This window comes from Oryctolagus cuniculus, chromosome X (assembly GCF_051225735.1).
Source record: "Oryctolagus cuniculus isolate XC-2025 breed Fujian yellow rabbit chromosome X, ASM5122573v1, whole genome shotgun sequence".
Classification (NCBI taxonomy): Eukaryota; Metazoa; Chordata; class Mammalia; order Lagomorpha; family Leporidae; genus Oryctolagus; species Oryctolagus cuniculus.
In genome coordinates, this window is record NC_142888.1 from 39,584,187 (window position 1) to 39,609,969 (window position 25,783).

The following is a 25,783-nucleotide window of genomic DNA, read 5'->3' on the forward strand; positions in this document are numbered from 1 at the left end:
CTGGTCTGAGAAGCTGCATGGTATGATTTCAATTCTTTTGAATTTGCTGAGACTTGCTTTATGGCCTAGTATGTTGTCAATCCTAGAGTAGGTTCCATGTACTGCTGAGAGGAATGTATTTCTTTAAGTGTAGGGATGAAAAGTTCTGTTAGACCCATTTGGGTAATAGTGTCGATTAAATTTGCTGTTTCCTTTTTGATCTCTGTCCAGTTGATCTGTTTCTGAAAGTGGATTATTAAAGTCCCCCAATATTATTGTATTGGAGTCTAAGTCTCCCTTTAAGTTTCTTAACATATCTTTTAAATAAACCGGTGCCTTGTAATTAGGTGCATATACATTTATAATAGTTACATCTTCCTGTTGAATTGATCCCTTAATCATTATATAGTGCCCCTCTTTGTCTCTCTTAACAGTTTTTGTGTTAAAGTTTATTTTGTCTGATATTTAGATGACTACTCCAGCTCTTTTTTGGTTTCTGTTGGCTTGGAATATCTTTTTCTAACCGTTAACTTTAAGTCTACATGCATCTTTGTTGGAAAGATGTGTTTCTTGTAAGCAGCAAATAGATGGGTTTTGTTCCTTAATCCATTCAGCCAATCTGTGTCTTTTAACTGGAGAGTTGAGTCCATTAACGTTCAATGTGACTATTGATAAGCAGTAACTTTGCCCTGCCACTTTCCCAAAGGTATTTTCTAGTATATGCTTGGAACTTCCTGTGACCTTTTACTGGGAGGTTTTCTTCCTTTACCTTCATTCATTTTCTTCCTTTACCTTCATTCATTGATGGCCATGTTTCTGTGTTTATGTGTGTAGCACATCTTTAAGCATTTTTTGTAGGGCTGGACGAGTGGTGACAAATTCTTTCAATTTCTGTTTGCTATGAAAAGTCTTTATTTCACCTTCATTCACAATTGAGATCTTTGCAGGATATAATATTCTGGGCTGGCAGTTTTTTTCCTCTTAGTACCTGGACTTTATCTTGCCATTCCCTCCTAGCCTGTAGGGTTTCTGATGAGAAATCTGCTGTCAGCCTAATTGGAGATCCTCTGAGAGTAATCTGACGTTTCTCTCTTGCACATTTTAGAATCTGTTCTTTATGTTTCACTGTGGTGAGTTTGATTACAACATGTTGTGATGAGGATCTCTTTTGGTCATATTTATTGGGGTCTCAGTTTGCTTCTTTACTTGGATGTCTCTTTCCTTCTCCAAACCTGGGAGGTTTTCTGCTAGTATCTCACTAAAAAGGCCTTCTAATCCTTTTTCTCTTTCCATGGCTTCAGGAATTCCTAGAACCCGAATGTTCGTTTTTTCAATAGTATCCTGTAGATTCACAACAATATTTTTTAAATTTCTAATTTCCTCTTCTTTGGTTTGGTTTGACTGTATGCTTTCCTGTGCTCTGTCTTCTAAGTCCGATATTCTCTCTTCTATCTCACTGATTCTGTTTTAGGGCTCTTAAATGCGTTTGTCATTTGTTCCATTGAATTCTTCATTTCATTTTGATTTCTCTTCATTATCTCAATTTCATGTTCTACTAAATTCCTCATTTCATTTTGATTCTTCCTTAATATTTCATTTTCGTGAGAGAGATTTTCTATCCTGCCCAGTAAGGATTTCTGTAGTTCAAGAATTTGTTTTTGAGAACTTCTAAATGTTCTTATCATAATTTTTTTGAAATCCGTGTCTTGCATTTCTTCTGTGTCATCATCTTCATAATCATGTATTGGAATGTCCTGTTCATTTGGGGGTATCATAATGCCTTCCTTGTTCTTGATTCCTCGGTTTCTGCATTTGTTGCTTGGCACTGTGGAGATATTCTTTGGTTTCTTTTTGTTTTTCTCGCTGTTTTGGCTTTTCTCGTTATACTATGACTCCAGATGAAGTGGACTGTCTGCTTTTGGTGGATCTTTAGAGTCTTGTGGTGGGTGTGGCCAGAGTGCTCTGTTCAGTTCTGTTCTTCTGGGTTAAGGGTGTGCCAAAGGTGACACACCCAGGTTTGGCACAGTAAATCTCTCTCTCTTTTTTTTTATTCCTTAGGAAAGTAATTCCACTTAGCTGAGCTGTTCTCCTTGAAGGTAATCAGTGCCTGAGCGCTAGCCCCAGTGGGTTTAATATGTGTCTGCTCTGTCCCAAGGACCACACAAAGGATCTGTGCAGTCCTCAGTGTATGCTTGGATTCCCCTGCTGTGTCTCCCACCAGGTCCCAAGATTACAGAGATTGTGGCATCTCCCACCAAGAGTATGTTTCAGGCACTCTATGAGTTCTCCCACACACCCTCATTTTTTTTTTTTCACAGTCCCGGTTCATAAGCTCCACACATTCACTAAGTCTTAACTTCCTGTTATTTCTGCCCACCAGAGTCAGGTTTTTCTGCTTGGCTGAGGGTGGGCACAGCCCTGAGCTGGCACAGCTGTTACATATGTCCAAAATGGCGCCTGCTGTAATGTTTTCCCCACCTTTGTGAGGTGAGTGGAGAGAGAGAATCGTGTCTGGCCAGCACCGGGGCTCACTAGGCTAATTCTCTGCCTTGCGGCGCCGGCACACCGGGTTATAGTCCTGATTGGGGCGCTAGGTTCTGTCCTGGTTGCCCCTCTTCCAGGCCAGCTCTCTGCCGTGGCCAGGGAGTGCAGTGGAGGATGGCCCAAGTGCTTGGGCCCTGCACCCCATGGGAGACCAGGATAAGTACCTGGCTCCTGCCATTGGATAAGCGCAGTGCACTGGCCGCAGCGCGCTGGCCACAGTGGCCATTGGAGGGCGAACCAACAGCAAAAGTAAAACCTTTCCGTCTGTCTCTCTCACTGTCCACCTCTGCCTGTCAAAAAAAAAAAAAAAAAAGAGAGAGAGAGAGAAAGAATTGTGTCCATACTTGTCCATTTAATTTTTTTTTCTCTCCTCTAGTTAGGCTGGTGAACTTTCCCCCATGGGGCTTTAAGCCTCATTCCCTCTAGACTGTTCCTGCTGCTTTTCCACCAGTGTCTCTGGCTACTGCGGTTTCACCTCACCTCTGTTTCCAGCGCTAGTGTGTAGACTCGGCTGCTTGAGTCCCAAGCCTTGGGTACCCGTGCTCTCCACGTAGGTCCACCGTGTCCCACTATTTCTGGAAGAGTTTCCTCTACAGTTTTTCCCCTCTTTCCTGAAACTACAGTATCCACTTTTATTAAACTCTCTTTTCCCGGACTATCAATGCAGTCCCTCCCTATTCCGCCATCATGGAGCTCTCCCCCACCATAAATAAATCTTTAAAAAAAGACTATTTATTTGAAAAGCAGAGTTACAGAGAGAAAGAGAGGGAGAGACAGAGAGAGAAATTTTCTATCTGCTGGTTCACTCTACAAATAGCTGCAATGGCTGAAGCTGGGCCTATCTGAAGCTAGGAGCCAGGAGCCTCTACTGGGTCTCCCACGTGAGTGCAAGGGTCCAAACACTTTGGCCATCTTCTGCTTTCCTAGGTGCATCATCAGGCAGCTGGATAAGAAGTGGAGCAGCCCAGAGTAGAAGGGGAACCCATATTGTATGCTGAACCACACATGGTGGATTTACCTGCTCTGCCACAGCACTGGCCCCTGGATACTTACTTTTATATTTGCTTATTTATTTACCTTCCTCGGAAATTTTCATATTCTCATGCAGCTTTGAATACTGTCCAGCATCATTTCATTTCAATCTGAGAAGTTCAATTCACCATTTTATATAAGGCAGATCTTGCAATAACTATCTCCCATAGCTTTTGTTTATCCAGTAATATAGTTTCAACCTCGGTTTTAAGGAATATAAGAATACTGTGCTGGATATAGAATTTATGTTTAACAGACTTTCGATTATCAGCAAAATAAATATATCATCTCTTTGCCTTCTAGTTATCAATGTTTCTGATAACAACTTGAAAATCTTATTAAGGATCCATTTAACATGACAAACTTCTTCCTTGCAACTTTAAATATTCCCTTTGTCTTTCAGTGGTTTAATTATACTGTATTTTGGTTTGGATATTGTTCAGTTTATCTTACTTGAAATTCACTGCTTACTGGATTGTAATATTTATGTCTTGCATAAAATTTGGAGGTTTTGACCATTATTTCTTTTTTTAAAGATTTTATTTATTTATTTGAGAGGTAGTTACAGACAGTGAGAGGGAGAGACAGATAGAAAGGTCTTCTTTCTGCTGGTTCATTCCCTAAATGGCGTCAACGGCTGGAGCTGCACTGATCTGAAGCCAGGAGCCAGGAGCTTCTGCTCAGTCTCTCATGTGGGTACAGAGGCCCAAGCACTTGGACAATTTTCCACTGTTTTCCCAGGCCATAGCAGAGAGATGGATTGGAAGAGTTCCAGCCAGCACTAGAACTGGCACCCATATGGGATGCTGGCACTACTGGCCAGGGCTTTAACCCGCTGCACCACAGCACCAGCCCCGACTATTATTTCTTGAAATAATTCTTTCAGTCCTTTACTCTCTGTCTCCTCCTTATGGTAATTGCAGATTCATTGTATTGGGTCTGCTTTACTGTGTCCTCCAAGTCCCTTAGGATCCGTTCACTTTTCTTCATTTTATCTGTTACTTAGACTTAATAATTTCAATTGACCTTTCTTCAAGTTTGCTTATATTTTTCTTCTGTCTGCTCAGATCTGCTGTTGGACCCCTCTAATGAATTATTTGTTTCCATTATTGTTCTTTTCACTTCCACAATATCTGTCCTTTTTTCATAATTTACTGTCTTTTTATTGACATTTTATTTTGTTTATCACTTAACTGATATGTTTATTTCTTTCTATTTTTTGTAGTTCTATGAGCACATTTAAGACAATTTTAAAGTCTTTTTCTAGTAAGTACATCAGAGATATTTTCATCAGAGATATTTTTCTGTCAATTTATATTACTCTTTGAATGAATCCTTTTTCAGATACTCTGTATGCCTTGTGGAAATCTGTCATATTTCAGGGTAACTTTAAATTTACAAAAAACAAACTTGAAAAGTGGTACAAAATGTTCCCAGATACTGCACACCCATATTCTTCTGTTGTTTGATATATTTGTCACAATCTATAAACAACACCCAGCTTCCCATGTTGTTAACATCTCATATTAGTATATTTGTCACTATTGAACCACACATAGTTTCTCCTATTTCTTTAAACTCAAATTTTCTCTATCTCTTCTATACCTCCTAGCCTCTAGTAATAAAAATTTTGTGTTCAGATTGTGTTTTTCATTTAGCTTCCACATATTAGGGAGAACATGTGGTTTTTGTCTTTCTGCAACTGACTTATTTCACTCAACAGGATGTTCTCCAGTTCTGACATTTTACTGCTAATGACAGGATTTCATTCTTTTTATTGCAGAATGGTATTCTATTGTGTGTGTGTGTGTGTTTGTGTGTGTGTATATACATATATATATATATATATATATAATTTTCTTTGTCCATTCATCTTAGGATGCATGCTTTGATTGATTCCAGATCTTGGCTATTGTGACTAGTGCTGCTGTAAACATATTGGAACAGGTATCTATTTGAGACAAAGAGGAAATCTGTCATTTGGTTATTATAATGTGTAATTCTGGAAATCAGATTATCTCCTTTCCAGTTACGTGGGTTTTTTTTTTTACTTTTTTGTTTTTCTTTTTAAATTGTTTTGACACTTTTCCAAATGATATTTGCAAAGGTTATTCCTTGCTGTGTGCCCACTGAAATCTTGATTAATTTAAGTCATATTCACTTAATTTTTAAAAAAATATATTTCTTTATTTGAGAGGTAGAGTTACATACAGAGAGAGGAAGAGACAGAGAGAAAGGTCTTCCATCCACTGGTTCACTCTCCAAATGGCCGCAATGGCTGGAACTGGGCCTGTCCAAAGCCAGGAGCCAGGAGCTTCTTCCAGGTCTCCCACATAGGTACAGGGGCCTAAGCAGTTGGGCCATCTTCTACTGCTATCCCATACCATAAGCAGAGAGATGAATTGGCAGAAGAGCAACTAGGACACGAACTGGTGCCTATATGGGATGTTGGCACTACAAGCAGAGACTAACCTACTATGCCACAGCGCCAGCACCCACTTGATGTTTTGACAGAGATTTCCTGGAATTCCAGGAGTAAAACAGATAAACAAAAGCTCATATATACAGGGAAGTACACAAAGGAGTACAAATTTTCCTAGTCTTTGTAGTCTAGATCTGTCCTGAGGGAGCCCTTCAAAGACTAACTTTGCTTTCTTTGAGTCTAGGTATCAGTGCAAGGTAAAATTTGTATTCTCAATACTTTTATCAGTGTGCATTTTGCTGATCATGCATGTGGTTTTCTACACTCTTCCATAAATTTTCTGTTCTTTGAATGTTTTGACAATGAGATCCATAATTCACTGACTTAGTTGTCAATTAGTATTTTGACAGAATTATCATTTTTTTTGCAGTTCGCAAAAATCTTTTTTTATAACTTTTATTTAATGAATATAAATTTCCAAAGTATAGCTTATGGATTACAATGGCTTCCCCCCTATAACTTCCCTCCCACCCGCAACCTTCACCTCTCCCGCTCCCTCTCCCCTTCCAATCATATCAAGATTCATTTTCAATTATCTTTTTATACAGAAGATCAATTTAGCATATATTAAGTAAAGCTTTCAACAGTTTGCACCCACACAGAAACACAAAGTGAAAAATACTGTTTGTGTACTATTTATAGCATTAATTCACATTAAGGACAGAGATCCTACATGGGGAGTAAGTGCACAGTGACTCCTGTTGTTGACTTAACAAATTTGAACTCTTGTTTATGGCGTCACTTATCATCCTAGGCTCTTGTCATGAGTTGCCAAGGCTATGGAGGCCTTTTGAGTTCGCAAGGCTATGGAGGCCTTTTGAGTTTGCCGACTCTGATCATATATAGACAAGGTGACAAGGTCATGGTCAAAGTGGAAGTTCTCTCCTCCCTTCAGAGAAAGGTACCTCCTTTGATGACCTATTCTTTCCACTGGGATCTCACTCGTGGAGTTCTTTCATTTAGGTCATTTTTTTTTTTTGCCAGAGTGTCTTGGCTTTCCATGCCTTAAATACTCTCATGGGGTTTTCATCCGGATCAGAATGCCTTAAGGGCTGATTCTTGAGAGAATTATCTTAAATGTTTGGTACCAAAAAGAAAATAGTAAAAAAAAAAAAGATAATACTCTTCTGGTCTTTACAGATTGACACAGTATTTAAAATTTAGCCAGTCCATTCACAACTTGTCCTTAGCTTTTACTTCATGCATGCCTGGGCCTAAATGTCAGAGGTGAAAGAGCAAATTTCTCAGGCCTTTAATGAGCAGGTGTCCAACCTTTGGAATGTCCATGAATTTTGTTATTCTTCTGTATCTACAGGAGCTTTTTTTTTCTTTGACAGGCAGAATGGATAGTGAGAGACAGAGAGAATACAGGAGCTTTTAAAAGCCTTTTCCCCCCACATATATCTTTTCTCAATACCTTCTTTCATAGGATCTTTTATCTATCTATTGTTTCTCCTAATTGTTTTCCTTAGCCCTACTTTGCTGTGGCCAATAACTTTTCCTTTAAATACTTTCAGCAGATTCTCCCTAGGAGTCTTCCTCAGTGCATAGAACGCTCAGACTAAGAGGAAGCAAAGGCAAACTCTTGTGCTGGTCTTTCAGGTTTCAACTTGACAGGCCAAAACAGCCACCCATGATTCTTTGACAAGTGTGTCTGTATTGCTACCTTTGGCACTGCACCAGGAATGCAGGCTACTAACTTCTGAGGCATCACCAGTCTGAGGTTGAAGGATTATAGATAGGCCATAGTACTCTTACTAAAATTCAGCCACTTATACATTCATTAATCTTTTTCTTGGTGGTTGTAAATTTTTGTTTAGATTCCATAGTTCTGCAAATTTTAATTCTGACATTTTTCATTTAGATTGTTGTTGAGGGCTAGGGCCGTATAATGTTCTATACTGCCTTTTCTGTGACACACCCACTAGAATGCCATGCCTTTTATAACAGCCTTAATTACTGGAAATTTCTTTCTCAGGTTAAGTTTAAGCAGGTTTTGTATTTTCCCATAGTATATTACATTTCTGCTGTTGAAGTTTAATAAACTAAGTCTCACCTATTTTCCATTGGCTGACAACCCTTCCAAATCTTGAAATCTGTTATATCCATGCTAAAATTTCTAATTTTTGGCTTGGTAAATGCCAGTTGCTTTCACTGTTTCATATAATGCTGCCATTTCCAATAAATTCCTATTTATTTGCTCACCTCTTTTTTTCATGTGTGTGACATCTTTAAGAAAAGAATTCAGTATTCTAGATGTGATTGACAAGAGTAAGGGGACCTTCCCAATTAAGTACACTACTTCTGGCCAGCGCCGCGGCTCAATAGGCTAATCCTCCGCCTGCGGTGCCAGCACACCAGGTTCTAGTCCCGGTTGGGGCACCGGATTCTGTCCTGGTTGCCCTTCTTCCAGTCCAGCTCTCTGCTGTGGCCCAGGAGTGCAGTGGAGGATGGCCCAGGTCTTTGGGCCCTGTACCCGAATGGGAGACCAGGAGAAGCACCTGGCTCCTGCCTTCGGATCAGCGCGGTGCGCCGGCTGCAGCGCGCCGGCCGCAGTGCCCATTGGAGGGTGAACCAATGGTAAAGGAAGACCTTTCTCTCTGTCTCTCTGTTTCTCACTGTCACTCTGCCTGTCAAAAAAAAAGTACACTACTTCTATTGAAATGACATACAAATTTTCAATTTTGTGGCAGCAACATGACTCTGTTGACTTATATTAAGCCAAATAAACTAAGTTCATATATGTGTTTCACAAATGTTGTTGCTAAATTTGACCCTATTTCCATCTTCATGTTGAATATTTACTTTTTTCTATATGTCCAAAAGTCACTTAACTGATTTAGGTTTGAATTTCCTTATATGAGAAATGGAGATAATAATGATAATAATATTCAGGTTGTCATGTGTAATGTAAAAATACTTTTGTACACGTGGAAAGCATTATTATTCTCTTTCTTCTTTACCATTCTTGACACTTACCTAACTACTTCGAGCTTTAAGAAAAAAACTTGATGATTAGGTTCAACCCCAAGATACTGTGGTTTAATTGGTCTAGGTGGTTCCTGACATTGCAATTTTTAAAAGTACTTCAAGTGATTCCACTGTCCAACCAAGTTTGAGATCCACTCAACATGATGGAAATAAAAACAGAAAAGCCAGTAATGAATCTAGCATTGACTGTACTGTATTAATTTATTTTCCTAGAACCCTATAAAAGCATATACCATTTACAATTCTTATGCTCATTTTATGTTTGAAAAGGCATAGCATGGAAATCTTGGAAATCTACCTATGAAAGTCACATAGCAAATAAATCTCAGAGCCTAAATGCATATCCAAGGAGTCTGACTCTAGAAACCAAGATATTGATAATTCCACTAGGGCTTCTCTTAGCCTCCAGCTGTGATTACTGATACTGATATTCTAGTTCATGCAGTTCTTAGTCAGCTTGGGGTCATGAGAGCTATTGGATATTTTTCAGATGATGCTTGGTAGTATTCAAAAAATGCCTTTGATCAGTGGGTAAACAGCTATCCAGATAAGGAGGGAGAACAGATGAAGGAGATCAGAGGATAGCAGTAAAGGTTACAAATAGGCTGTTGTGTATCAGAAAAAACAAAATTTCTAGGTTGTCAGAAGAAATGGCAATAGGAAACAAAGCTGTACTAAGACCAAGAAAAAGTAGTCAGATTTTTGAAACTGTAGGAGGTTAACATTTGCTTTATCAGCAATTCTTTATTATAACTTAGTCCAGGTTTTGCCTAAGAGATTAAGAACAGTAGTTTCCTTCTTGGATTCAGGTACTGTGTGAGAATAGATTATAAACTAGAAAATCAGGAAGTTTTAATGAATCCTAGGATTCTGGGTCCTGGAGAATAAAGATCAAGGGGGTACATGACAATCAACTGTAGAAAAAGGAAGTACAGTACTCTGTTGTTGTGTATTTTTTTATTATGGCAAAATGTACACTAAATTTACCATTACAAATTTTAAGCATATTAAATTAGGTTCATTATTTACAAAATTTTTTTGCTTTAAAGGGAAAAACATTATTTTCAAGATGGGTTTGGTCTTACATTGAAACAATAATATAAGGAGACAAAGCACAAGGCATAACTTGTTTCCAAAGTTGAAATATGATATCATGGAACACATTTTTATCTTCTTTTCTTTTCTTTTCTTTCTTTATTTCTTTTTTAAAAAATGATTTCTGTGTTTCTTTTTTTAAATATTTATTTGTTATATTTGAAAGGAAAAGGGAGGAGATGCACTTCTATCCATTGGTTTACTCCCCAAATGGCTGCAAAGACTGGAGATGAGCCCATCTGAAGCCAGGAGCCAGGAGCTTCTTCTGGCTGTCCCACATGGGTGCAGGGGCCCAGGCTATCATCTGCTTCTTTCCCAGGCACCAAAGCAGGGAGCTGGATTGGAAGTGGAACAGCTGGTACTTGAACCAGTGCCCATATGGGATGATGGCACTGCAGGCAACAGCTTTTACCCACTATGTCACAGCACCAACATGCCTGTCTGCCTTCCTTCCTTCCTTCCTTCGCTTCCTCTCGCCCCATCTATTTCTTTTTCTCTGGGTTTTTCTGGATTTGCCACTCACTCCCTCCCCTCCTTCCTTTCTTCTCTTTCTTTCTTTTTTTGATATTAAAAATAATTTAATTTAATTTGTACATTTCACTTAATGTATTTTTATTTTTTTATTTTTTTAACTTTTATTTAATGAATATAAATTTCCAAAGTACGACTTATGGATTACAATGGCTTCCCCCCCCATACCGTCCCTCCCACCCACAACCCTCCCCTTTCCCACTCCCTCTCCCCTTCCATTCACATCAAGATTCATTTTCGATTATCTTAATATACAGAAGATCATTAAGTAAGGATTTCAACAGTTTGCTCCCACACAGAAACATAAAGTGAAAAATAATAGATGATTTTTTTAAATGATGATGAAATCAGATCAGACCTATTGTCATGTTTAATCCCAGTGAGAGTCAAGTTGGGAGTTGATAATTTCTTTTTTTTTTTTTTTTTTTTTTTTTTTTTTTACAGAGGATCAGTTTAGTATACATTAAGTAAAGATTTCAACAGTTTGCACCCCCATTTGCACCCCCATAGAAACACAAAGTTTCTTGAGTTTTCATTTTTTGGCTATTAAGGATATGAGTTCTTTGAATATTCATATACAGGGATCTATTTGAACACTTATTTGAAGTTACTTCAGATATATATCTAAGGGTGGAATTGCTGCATCATGTGATAGTTCTGTTTAATGTTTTATGAACCAATAAATGTTTCCTTTTAATATTTGCACCACCAATGTTTTGTCTGCACTTTTTTTTACTTTTAAAATTGTAGTTACCCTGCACTAAGAGACTATTGGAACTCAAGAGAATTTGCTAAGTTGCAAGATAAAAAACCAACACACAAAAATCAACAGCATTCATGTATACTAACAATGTTATGGTGGAGAAAGAACTTATAAGATTAGTGCAATTCACAATAGCTACAAAAATTTTAAAAACCTTGGGATAAATTTAACCAAGGTTACAAAATATTAGGGAAAGAAATAGAGGACATACTAAAAATAGAAGTCTTCCGTCTTCATGAATTGGTAGTATGGATCAAAATATCCATACTACCGAAAACAATTTACAGATAAAATGCTATCCCAATCAAAATACCAAGGACATACTTTTCAGATATAGAGAAAATGATCCTAAAATTTATATGGAAACACAAGAAACCCTGAATAGCCAAAGTGACCATAAACCATAAAAACAAAGCCAGAGGCATCAAAAAACCACATTTCAAGACATACGTTTGGGCAGTTAATAATCAAAACCAACTTGTCCTGGCAAAGAAATAGAAATGTAAACCAATGGAACAGAATAGAGACCCCAAAATTAATCCATGCATCTGTAACCAACTAATTTTTGACAAAAATCACTCCCTGGATAAAGGACTGTAATTCAACAAGTGGTGCTGGGAAAATTAGATTTCTGCATGCAGAAGTACCTTACATGCTATACAAAAATCAACTCAAAATGTATCAAGGATCTAAATCTATGATCTGACACTATCAAATTACTAGAGGAAAGCATAGGGAAATTCTGTAAGACATTTGTATAGGCAAAGATTCATTGCAAAAAGTCCCCAGATGCACAAGCAGCAAAAGCAAAATCAGACACATGGGATTTCATCAAGCTAAGAAACATCTACACTACAAAAGAAACACTCAACAAAGTGAATAGGTAACTAACAGAATGGGAGAAAATATTTGCTAGCTATACATCTGATAAAGGATTGATATCCAGAGTATATAAGGAACTCAAAAAAATCAACAACTACAAAACAAACTATCCAGTTAGAAATGGTCAAAAGACATGAACAGGCATTTTTCAAAGGATGAAATATAAAATGGTCAACAGACATAAGAAAAAAAAAAAAACTCTAAGGATTGCTAACCATAGGGGAATGCAACTAGATGCCACAATGTGTTATCAGCTCATCCCAGTTGAATGGCTATTATCCAAAAATCATAAAATAACCGATGCTGGTAAGGGTTTGGAGAAAATTTACCCTAACAAACTGGTGAAAATGGAAGCTGGTACAACTGTTATTGAAGACAATATGGAAATGCCTCATCAATCTAAAAATAGATCTATTATATGACTTAGCTATCCTACTCCTGGAAATATACCCAAAGGAGATGAAATCATCATATGGAAGAGTTCCCTGTTGTCCCAGTTTATAGCATCCAATTTATAATATCTAAGATACAGGATCAATGTAGATGTTCATAAACTGATGACTGAATAAAGAAAAAGTGGCATATACAGATGATGGGATACTATTCAGCATATAAAAGAATGAAATCCTGTCTTTTGCAGAAAAATGGATGCAACTGGAGACCACTGTGATTAGTAAAAACAACCAGATCCAACAAGACAAATATTACATGTTTTCAGTGACTTGTGGTAGCTGATATATAGGTTACAAAAAAATTAATGTGTATCAGTGAAATTGCCATCTTGAGATTTGATTATTGTTTGTAACCCTTTTTTGTATGCCTGCTGAACCATGGTCTTTCTACTTTTCACTTTTTGAACTCTTCATTTAATGGAGCGTTAAACTTGTGGCTATAAAGTAAATAAAAAATATGTCAAACAAACTGACACTTTGAGACAAGGTTATCCCTTGACTATACTTCAGAGGAACAGTGGTTTTTCTATTTACTACTTTATATATACTTTATTTAGTGGAGGATTAAGCTTCAAGTAAATTGAAAGTATGCGATTACAAAAATTAAAAAATAAGAATGGAAAGAGGAGAGAGCGTGATAGGGAGGGAGGAAGGGTAGGATGGGAAGTATCATTATGTTCTTAAAATTGTATATAAACAATATATGATAGTTGTTCCTTTTATATAAATAGAATAAAACATTTTGCCACAAAAGTTAAAAAAAATAAAGGGAAGAATAGAGAAAGGAAGTATCATTATATTCTTAGAGCTGTATCTATGAACTACATGAAATCTGTACATATATTAATAAAAATAAATGAAAAAGTGCAGTTATCAAATAAGAGTTGTTGCTCAGGAACAAAAAACAGCCATGACAAGCCAGTGACCCCTACAGAGACACCAATTTGAATACCCTTCATGTACCAAGTTACCTTCAGAAGAACTATGGAAGTTAGGTGAGAGACCATAGTGCCTAGTTTACTATGATAAGAAAAGTCTCATGGAAGATAGCAAGAATGAAAGAGTTGCCAATTTAACTCCTTCCCTAGCTCTAAATAGTGTCATGAAGAGAGATACTTCCCACTTTGTGGAGGAAAAACAAATTCAATCCATCCTTAGACTTGAATTCTAGGACCAGACCCACTGTGATAAAATTCAGCCTATCAGTATCCCATAGTACCTGCCTCCAGGTCCATACATGCAACTGTGGACACACTATATACAGGTAGCTAGAGCATTGCTTCTGCTATCCCTCCCACACCTCTGACAGAAAACACAGAAGGATCACTCACTGTGGACTAAGGCAGGAGAAGAAATTTAGAACTCAGAACTGGGACACTGTGGTGAGACCCACCATATTATAAAGCCCAAAGGTCTCTACCCTTAGGCCACTTCTCACAACCTCTACACTTGCCACAACTCTGGTGGAGACTTGTACTCCGGTGGTATGGAATTGTTTTGGAATATATCCAATATCAAGTGGTACTAACATGTACCCATGAGAGTGCATAGGCCATACTAAGTGTGCATTCCAGGTGTGACCCACCGTAGTGCCAGTCTGGAAAAGCAATAGGCTTCCTTCAACTCCCCTCTACCTTTTTTGTTCTGTCACTAAGTAACCACAGGACTGTGCCTTCATAACTCAATGCCAGACTGATTAATCTGAAACTTAGGCAGATCCAACAATTCCTATCCATAGGCCAGTGTCTGAAGACAGAGACTTAACATTGCCTCAGTATCTGGCAGAGATCTTTCTTTGGTGACACATTCTTGTTCTGGCATGTATCACTGCCAACCTCATGTTGCCCTGGCGTATTATCCAAAGATTTCACACAGCCTGATGACTTTGAGACCTACATGTGACCCATCTAGCACCTGCTTGTGCAACTGAGGCTTCGCGATTATCACCGGTTTCCAATTCTGGGCACACAGAAAGAAATGACAGATGATACTGGGACTCAATGAAATTCTGGTGAAACCTAATATTGAGCAAAATATAATGGTTCACGTCCTAGGCCAGTGCCTGCAAATGGAGCCTATGGACATGCTCTAGTCTCAAGTTCAGTTCCATGATACCACTTGGTTAGCCTTATTTCTAAGACAGCATCACAAGCAGCTAGTTGGAGTGGCATCAGGCAGTGAGGTCACTTCTTCAAGGAAGGGTAGGATTTAGTCCTAGACCCAGGCTGCAGTGCTATCAGTGGGCTGTCAACTGAAGTAATGATCTAGCATTGTGGCATTGGTGGCTACAGGACTTCCTGTCTGGGCCCACCTCAACCCCAAAAATAAGATTCAGGAGTGGACTACCTCTTTTTAGACATTTCCCCAGTTCATGATGAACAAAAAAATCAACTGCAGAAAAACCTAAGCCTAGGGAATATGGTGGGAAATAAAGTGAAAACACGGCAAAAAAAGTCCTGTGGCAAACCTCAACTTTTGGTGCTGTCTAGTACTGAAATAGCAGGAGTGTACAAAGGCTCAGAGAAAACTCACAGCCTTGTTAGAATTTTTGGAAGGATAGGAACAAATAAAGATACATTATTTTTTATAACTAATCCCTAAATGTGCTGATTACATTGGACACTGGGTGTCAAGAATCCAAGAGACCATAAGCTAGGCCATAAGCAAGTTTCATCAAATTAAAAAAAATCAAAATCATACCATGCAGCTTTTCTGAACAAAATGGAATTAATCTGGAAATTAACAATTCTAGAATCTCTAGAACATATATAAACACATGGAGACTGAAAAACATGCTCCTGAATGAACAGTGGGTCATAAAAGGAATAAAAATAGAAGTCAAAACATTTCTATAAATGAATGAAGATGACAATACATCATATCAAAACATAGAGGTTACAGAAAAAGCAGTGTGAAGTTGAATGTTAGTGCCTACATCAAGAAATTGGAAAAGCACCAAATAAATGAGCTATCAATTCATCTCAGAGACCTAGAAAAACAACAATAAACCAAACTAAAATTAGGAGGAAAGAAATAATTAAAGTTAGGGAATAAACAAAATTGAAACCAAAAACACCAATACAAAAGAAATGAAAAGCTGTTTTTTGTTTGGAAAAATAAATTGATACATTGGCCCAACTAACAAAAATAAAAGAGGGAGAAGACCCAAATCATTAGAATCAAATGTGGAAAAGAAAGTGTAACAATAGATACCACAGAAATAAAAAGAATCATCAGGAATTACTACAAAGAGCTGTATGCCAACAATTTGGAAAATCTAGAAGAAATAGATAGATTCCTGGATACATACAATCTACCAAAATTGAGTATAAAGACATGGAAAACCTAAACTTACTAATAACCAAGATGGAGACTGAATTGGTGATAAACACCCTCACAACAAAAAAAGTACATACTGGATGGCTTCACTGCTGAATTCTACCAGATATTTAAAGAAGAATTAATTCCAGTTCTTTTGAAATTATTCAATACAATTGAAATTGAGGAAATCCTCCCAAATTCCTTTGATGAAACCAGCATCACCTTAATACCTAAACCAGAAAAAGATACAACAGAGAATGAGGACTATTTATCAATATCCCTGGTGAACATAGATACAAAAATCCTCAACAAAATACTAGCTAATATAAATGATTATTTACCTAGACAAATTGGATTTAATCCTGGTATGCAGGAATAATTCAACATTGGCAAATCAATCAATGTGATACATCACATTAACAAACTGAAGATTAAAAACCTTATGGTTACTTCAATAGATGCAGAGAGAACATTTGATAAAAGTACAACATCCTTTCATGATGAAAATCTTAAGTAAATTGGGTTAGAAGGTGCATTCCCCAACAAAATCAAGACAATCTATGGCAAACCCATAGCCAACATCGTATTGAATGAGGAAAATTTGGAAACATTTCCACTAAGATCTGGAACCAGACAAGGATGTCCACTCTCACCATTATTGTTAAATATAGTCCTGGAAGTTTTAGTCAGAGTCATTAGGCAAAATAAATAAATAGATAAATAAATAAATAAATAAGAAATCAAAGTGATACACATTGGAAAGGAGGAAGTAGTCAAACTATCCCCATTTGCAGATGACATGATTGTATATACAGGAGATCCAAAAGATTCCACTGAGAGACTATTGAAAGTCAGAAAAGAGTTTGGTAAAGAGGCAGGATATAAAATCAATAAACAAAAATCAATTGCCTTTGTATATACAGCCAATGCCATGGCTGAAAAAGACCTTGTAAGATCAATCCCATTCACAATAGCTACAAAAAATTTAAATACCTTAGAATAAATTTAACCATGGAGATCAACAATCTCTATGATGAAAATCACAAAACATACAAAGAATCAAAGATGGAAAATGGAAAATAAATCTTCCATGTTTGTGGAGTGGAAGAATTAAAAACATCAAAATGTCCATATTACTGAAAGCAATTTACAGATTTAATGTGATCCCAATGAAAGTGCCAATGGCATTCTTCTCAGATCTAGAAAAAAATGCTAAAATTCATATGAAAGCAGAAGAAACCCTGAATAGCTAAAACAATGTTGTACAACAAAAACACAAAACACAGCCTGAGACATCACAATACAGATCGAGACTTAATACAAAGCAGTTATAATCAAAACAGCCTAGTATTTGCAAAAAAAGACATATAAACCAATGAAACAGAATAGAAACTCCAGAATCAAGCCACATGTCTACAATCAACTTATCTTTGACAAAATAACTAATATCAGTTCATGGAGAAAATGCAGTCTCTTCAACAAATAATGCTGGGAACATTGGGTCTCCACATGCAGAAGTACAAAACTAAACCCCTACCTTACACCTTAAACAAAAATTTCGAACTTTGCATTTACATTCATCAAATATATTGATACTGTTTTCTTGTGATGTTTTTGACTGACTCTGGTATTAGAGTACTGCCTGGACTCAGAATAAAACAGGAAGTATTTTCATCTTTTCTATTTTTGTAGTTTAGAGGAATTTTTGTTCTACTTTTAATATGAAATAGAATTCAACCCTCCCTGCTCATGGCAATTTTTAAAGCTTTCTTGTGAGAGCTTTCATTATTTTTATAGGTTTTAGCATATAATCTTATACCTATAAATTTACTAAAAATAAAGATTACTTTTTACTTGGTATGGTTCTATTTTGTATTTCTTCATGAGTTGGTTTTGGTTACTCATGAGTTTCTAGGAAATTTCCTGATCTCTCTGATTTGTTGATATAAAAGTATTCAGAATAATTTGTTACAATTATTTTTATTTATCTAAAATGGCAATAACATTGTTTCATTTCTGATTTAATAATTTTAATATCTATTTTCTTTGTGTAAATAAGATTTGTCAGTTTTGTTAATCTCTTCAAAAATATTTGTTTTCATTGACTTTCTTTACTGACTTCCCTTTTTTCTACTTTGTTTACCTCTGTTCTAATTTTTATTAATTCCTTCCCTTTTTGCTAGTTTTTTAAGGTATGAAGGTAAGTTTTTGACTTGGGATCTTTCTTTTTTAACGTAGGTGTTTACTATTATAAACACCTCTGAGCACTCCTTTTTCTACATCTAAGAAGTTTTGGAATGCTACATTGCCTTTTTTTAAGATTTATTTATTTGAAAGACAGAGCTACAGAGAGGCAGAGGCACAGAGAAAGAGAGAGAGAGAGAGAGAGGGCTTCCATTTGCTGGTTCATTCCCCAGATGGCCTCAATGGCTGGAGCTGAGCCAATCTGAAACCAGGAGCCAGGAGCTTCTTCTGGGTCTCCCATGTGGGTGCAGGTATCCAAGAACTTGGGCCATCTTCTGTTTCCCAGGCCATAGCGGAGAGCTGTATCAGAAGTGGAGCAACTAGAACTCGAACCGGTCCCCATATGTGATGCTGGCACTGCAGGTGGTGGCTTTACCCATTATGCCACAGCAACGGCCCCCTACATTTCCTTTTTATTAATATCGAATCATTCCCTAATTTATCTGGTGATTTCTTTTTTACTCCTTTTTTAAAGGGTATGCTATTTAATTTTTGACATATTTGTGAATTTTACTGTAGCGAATATTGTGTGTCAATATTGTGTGTCATAGTTATAATATGGGCCTTGGAAGCAAACAGGGTGAATTGGAATCTATGCCCCACCATTTACTGGCTATGTGACTTTGGGCAAAGTCATACATCAATTTCTTTATAAATTAAGACAATAATATTGTCTTCAGAGTATCGTTGTCAGAATTTAATGAGACAGTCCATAAAAAGCACTTAGAATAGTGTTAGGTTACTAGTAATTGATCGCTATTATTACCATTACATAAACCTGGAGATTAGGATATGCTGATTGATACAGCCTAGGAATAAATTTAGAAAGTATTCAGAACATGTTTATGTGGTGAACTTCTATGGCTTAATTGAGTCCCCCAAAATGAATGTGTTGGAAACTTAATTGCCAATGCAACAGTGTTGAGATTTGAAGCCCTTCAGGAGGTTTTTAGATTATGAAGGCTCTGTCTTCATAAATATATCAATTCACTTTACAGAAGACTTGTGGGAATGGCTTTATTCTTTTATCACCTTCCACTATGTGAGGGCATGGCATTCCTCCCCTCCAGAGCATGTAGCATTCAATGAATCATCCTGAAAGCAGAATAGGCCCTAACCTGCTGATGCCTTTAGGTTAAACTTCCAAGACTTTACAGATGTGAAAAATGAATTTCTTTTCTTTATAAATTCGTGGTGTTCTGTTATAGTGTCAAAAATGTACAAAGACTAGGACAATCGAGCAAATGTTCTTTTTTCCTCCAATAACACAATGGGGAAAAAAGCAAACATTTATTTTTATTTGCAAGTATGCTTTCTGCCAATAATTAGTGTTCACAAAACCCTACAGTAATTTTTGACAAATTCAATTAATACTTAAAAATGCTCAATGATAATAAAATTACAGAAAAATGTCCATTACACTGTCAAAAATGTTTGGAATCCAAAGATCCATTTTTTTTCTGCAATTTTTAAATGTTTATTTCAGCTTAAAAAAGGGTTTCTTTTTTTCTTTCTACTTCTACATAGACCTGGTTAATGTTTCACAAACGTTCTTTCTTTTTTTAAAAAAAAATATTTATTTACTTAAAAGAGTTACACAGGGAGAAGAGAGGCAGAGAGAGAGAGGTCTTCTATATGATGATTCACTCCCCGGTTGGCTACAGTGGCCGGAGCTGCACCGATCCGAAGCCAGGAGCCAGGAACTTCTTTCGGGTCTCCCATGCAGGTGCTGGGGTTCAAGGACTTGGGCCATCTTCCACGGCTTTCCCAGGCCATACCAGAGAGCTGGATCTGAAGTGGAACTGCTGGGATACATCATGAACTTTCAAAACTGCCATTTTCTGGAATTAGTTTTTTATTGTTATAGATTTATATTAATTCTTTTATATTTTACATAAAACACACATTTGTTAGGTTTTATGAAATAAAGTTATAAATTCTACTTATGGTGAGGCATTTCCAGTTTGGGGGAAAACTGGAAATCTAATCAGTAGAAGGTCATCTTATTCTTTTTTTTCCTTTTTAGCTCTAATAATTTAATAGCAACCTATTAATTACAAAATTCTTAATTATGCTTAGAGGAACCAGAGCATTTTTACATATTTAAATTCTTGTTCATTACAGTATATGAGGTCATTAGGAAAGCCTCGGATTTTCCAGTTTGGTAACAAATGGCTTTTTCTGATGCATAATTAAAAGAAACTAATGATGGCTATGTAGCTCTTCCAGAATTTTAAAGGAAAATCTATATTGACCTACAAGTAATATGCAAATTCATTCCACAAGGAACACAAAATGTATTGTAGTAATCATTCATTTTTATCAACATTCAAGAAGATCTAGACAGCAGCACAGCTCCCCTATCTTGGAAACACATCATAACATGGTCACAATTGAAGTCAGATCATATCTGGTAAAATACCCCCTTGCTAATTCATCCTCTAGTCAGCACAGACGTCCTGCATGATACTGAGCAATAGCAATGAACACCATGGTACATAGGTAAATACAGACAAGGATTTGGTGTGCTAACATACAGAGTTTTGTACACCAAACATCTTGTCCTGTTCATTCCCCTCTCCATTTGTGAGCCTGGAGTTCTTGTGGTTTCACTCAAATATTCAATTTGGAGAACAGAGTCCAACGATTCTAGCACTGAAATTACTCCCTGGGAATAAAATTTGGCCAGAAAGTGATGGCATACCCATCTGAGGGAGGGCACTGAGGAAAACATCCTGGTTTGTGAAAAGTGGTTTGCTCCTACAAGCCTTGAAGAAAAATGTGATTTTTCAAAATATTTAGCTTTATCTCAAAGAGTAGTTTGGTGGTATACTGTGGTTCAAATTTTATCTCACTGTTTTTGGTTGGATAAATTAAATGTGCACTCCATCACCATCACTCTTAATTCTTCCATCACATAAGACACTTATTAAGATAAGAAAGATATTCAACTAAAATTATGGTGATAGAGAATTATTCAGTATTCAAAGTTCCTAAAGAATCATTGATTCTCTGAAGGGGATAAAAATGTAGGAAAGGTTTTTTTCAAACTCCTGCTAGTAAACAAATAGTACTTCAACTGATACAATGGCTACATGATATCTAAGTGCTATAAATTGTCAAAACTATCGTACAGAAAAATTACAAATTCATTGCAAAATACATTACACTGCTACCATTAAGAAAAAAAGTGCTTTTTGTTTTCCTTCTTTAATTTATCTTGCCAAAAAAGTATTCTTTCAATATAGAAAATCATATACATTACCCTGCATGAGGCCAGGATACCTCATAACAGAGTTTGTACGGAGTCCTTCTGATTTGCTGGATGAAGGGCTGAAAAAGATAATAATGACTTAGTGAAACCGTCCTCCAAATTACCACACCAACTGTCAGTGGAGAGATGCCTATTTAAAGCACAAGGAGATGCCCTGGTGTGTCAAACCCTGCTGGTCATCACACTGTTCCATCAACCAGCTGGTCTGGAATGTAGAGGCCTTTTTCATGTTTTGTGGTTTCTTCATGTTCTCCTGAATTATTCTCATGTCCTAATTTAGTTTTGTCACCTAGAAGAATTCTCTGCTCAGTGATGCCTATATTGTCTCATGAGGGGAATGATGCAAGATGGTGGACCTGCCAGTTTTAAGTATGGATGTCTAAGGAGTTCCTGGGCTGTGGCTCTTTGAGAGAGCTCCCTCACTAGCATCAGAGCTAGGAATCTCTGGAGCACTGAAGAAACCTTATGTAGGTCCTTCACTCTTGGAGGTAAACTGTCACGGATTCTTTGCATTGCCTGGATGGGAGGCTCATTGATGTAGAGGGGACTCACCATCAATCATTAATTGTAAATTTATTTTTTAAGGAATATAAATTTCAAAAGTACAACTTTAGGAATATAGCTATTCTTTTCACAATAGCTGCCCTCCCACGCATACTCCCACCCCTCATTCTCCTCCCACTCTGTGCCTTGCTAGTCCAACTCTGCATTAAGTTTCATTTTCAATTAACTTTGTACACAGAAGACCAACTCTATACTAAGTAAAGATGTCAACAATTCATACACACACACATACACACACACAAACACACACAACTGAGAACTAGTTTTACAGTTAACTCTCATAATACAACTCATTGAAGGCCAAGGTCGTGCATGGGGAGTTAGTGCTCAGTGACTCCTGTTGTTAATTTAACAATTAACACTCTTATTTATGATGTCAGTGACCACCCAAGGCTCTTGACATTAGGTGCCTAGGCTACAGAAGTATTTTGAGTCCACAAACTCTGTCAGTATTTGGACAAGGCCATAAGCAAAGTGGAAGTTCTCTCCTCCCTTTTTAGAGAAAAGTACATCCTTCTTTGATGGGCACTTCCTTTTTCTGGGGTCTCACTCACAGAGATCCTTCATGTAGAACATTTTTAGCCACAGTATCTTGGCTTTCCATGCCTTAAATCCTCTCACAGGCTTTTCAGCCAGATTAGGAAGCCTTAAGGGCTGATTCTGAGGTCAGAGTGTTACTTAAAGCAATTGTCATTCTATGAGTCTGCTGTGTGGACTGCTTCCCATGATGAAACATTCCATCCTTCTTTTTTTGACAGGCAGAGTGGACAGTGAGAGAGAGAGACAGAGAGAAAGATATTCCTTGTCTGTTGGTTCACACCCCAATGGCTGCTGCAGCCAGCACATTGCGGTGATCCAAAGCCAGGAGCCAGGTGGTTCTCCTGGTCTCCCATGTGGGTGCAGGGCCCAAGGACTTGGGCCATCCTCCACTGCACTCCCTGGCCACAGAAGAGAGCTGGACAGGAAGAGGAGTGACCAGGACAGAATCCGGCGCCCCAACCGGGACTAGAGCCTGGTGTGCCAGCACCGCAGGCACAGGATTAGCCTATTGAGCCGCAGCACCAGCCTCATTCTATCCTTTTTAATTCTGTTATTATTACCAGGCACTTGATCCTATTTATATGATCACTTTACCATGTTTTCCTATCTATATGTTTACTTTAATTCTTAATATGCTCATTTTAACAGTCAAGATGGCATTTTTACCACCAAGCTGAGAGATGGGCCAAGGACTTAAACAGACATTTTTCAAAAGAGGAAATACAAATGGCCAATAGACATGAAAAAATGTTCAGGATCACTAGCTATCAGGGAAATGCAAATCAAAACCACAATGAGGTTTCACCTCACCCCAGTTAGAATGGCTCTCATACAGAAACCAACAAACAAAAAATATTGTCGAAGATGTGGGGATAAAGGTACCCTAATCCACTGTTGTTGGGAATGTAAACTGGTAAAGCCACTATGGAAGACACTATGATGATACCTCAAAAAATCTGAATATGGGCCTACCATATGACACAGCCACCCCATTTCTGTTCTGCATGATCACAACTTCATTAAAAAGCAGCTCTTACCTTTGTTGCTTCTAGTGGTCCATTTTCTTCACTGTAGCTTGTTTCCTTGTGTGTTTCTTTTTTTTTTTTTTTGACAGGCAGAGTGGACAGAGAGAGAGAGAGAGAGAGAGAGAAAGGTCTTCCATTTCCGTTGGTTCACCCTCCAATGGCCGCTGCGGCCGGCATGCTGTGGCCAGTGCACCACGTCGATCCGAAGGCAGGAGCCAGGTGCTTCTCCTGGTCCCCCATGGGGTGCAGGGCCCAAGCACTTGGGCCATCCTCCACTGCACTCCCGAGCCACAGCAGAGAGCTGGCCTGGAAGAGGGGCAACCGGGACACAATCCGGCGCCCCGACTGGGACTAGAACACAGTGTGCTGGCGCCGCTAGGCAGAGGATTAGCCTGTTGAGCTGCGGTGCTGGCCTCCTTGTGTGTTTCTTGGTGACAATGCGCACAATGCCTGTTGATCCTTGCCCAATTTTGATAAAGTTGTCCAAGTCACCCCTGGGGTCCCCTGGGCTGACCACCAGCTGCAGGTCAGCTCAAAATTGTTCATGGGACACCATGGAGGGCTGCTGGTTTGAGGAGGAGCCCCAGCTAGGAGGAGGGTAGGTGCTGGATGAGATGCAGAGAGAGCTCAGGTAAGAGGTGGTGGAGATGTGCTGGGAGCTGGTTTGCAGGGAAAGGTGGTGGTATAGGGAGGCTTTTTGTACCCAGATGGGTAACGGTGGCTGCTGGAGGAATAGCCGCCTTTTCTTTAACTTTGAGGTAGTTTGGTGGGGCCCCTGGGATAGATGTCAGACCCTGACAGTAGAGGGCTGAGGGCCAACCTGTGCTCAATCATAGTTTACCATTGGAAAGCACATGTTGGACTCTGACAAACAAGGGTAGGTGTAGGAGTTGTACGAGTGTCCTTGGGGATGGGTTTTAAATGTACTCTGAATTTAAATGCTCTGATGGGCATCATGGGTTCCTGGATCCCTGAACCTGACAGGGACCTCTGCCACATGGCTGGCTGAGGACTCGTCTGGTTCATGTAGGACAACTTTGGCCGCCTGTCATAGTTCTCTAGGCTTGGTGCCCACTCACTTTAGCTATTCACCAGACTCTCCTTGGAGCACCTGCTGGTCCCTGAAGTTCTAGAATGCGTGAACTGGAAAGGGTAATCCAGAGGGGAGCTTCCTGATGCTCACTGGTACTCCCATTTGTGATCACTGTAGTTGCTTGGTTTGCTCAGTGAGTCCAAGTGAGCGTGATAATCGACAGGAAATCTGGCAATATCACCTTTATCAGTTTTCATCTCAGAATAGTAGGCCTCCCCATGCTTCATTCTCATCATGTGTCCGTCTTGCTTGGTCACATGGCTACCTTTATCAGGATCCAATTCATCTCTGTAGAGACTCTTTTCTCTGTGCTTTTTGGTCACATGGTCAACAGTAGTATTGGATTCACTGGAGTACTCTGACAAGATGATGAAGCTATCTTCTTCCAAATGGCACTGACCGTGGCTGGAGGCTCTCTGATCCAGGGTATGTGGGCTTTGTTTCCTTAGTGAATTGGAGCAAGTCATTGAGATGTTGTCACCATCCTCCAGCAAGCTGTTGAAGGAGGTTTCCTTGAAGGGTTTGTTTCCTCTAATGATTGTCTTCATGGGAGCCAGTTGTATGGGTGTGATACATGAAGCATTCACCACGGGCTTCAGTCTGTTAGCAGTATCTGCTAACAGGCTATGCCACTGCTGTGGAAGGCTGCAAAATTTCTGTTCTTGTGGATCAAACCCAGTATGAACCCTGTGCTCAATGTTGGATAGGCCAGATATTTCAATCTTTTTCTTTTTCTTCCCAAACATGATGCCAAAACCTTTTTTTTTTTTTGATGGCTGTGAATGAATTAAAGACTCCAGAGGAATGTGGCTATTTATGGTCTGCAACATTTTGTTGGAGATCTCCAGTTTACTTCATTTTCCCTCAGAGTTCATTTTGGCAATAGGTGGAGGCATTTCTTCACAGGGTATTTCTGGTGGTTGTCTGTCAGCAAAGCGGCAGTGCCTCAGCCATGTCTCCTCTGCTGCTTC

General features: G+C 38.3%; 1 pseudogene; it reads right to left on the reverse strand.

Moving 5' to 3' along the window:
* Positions 1-25,558, reverse strand: part of LOC100352613 (serine/threonine-protein kinase PAK 5 pseudogene) — a 54,747-nt pseudogene extending 29,189 nt beyond the window's left edge.
* Between the last annotated feature and the right edge of the window lie 225 nt (positions 25,559-25,783).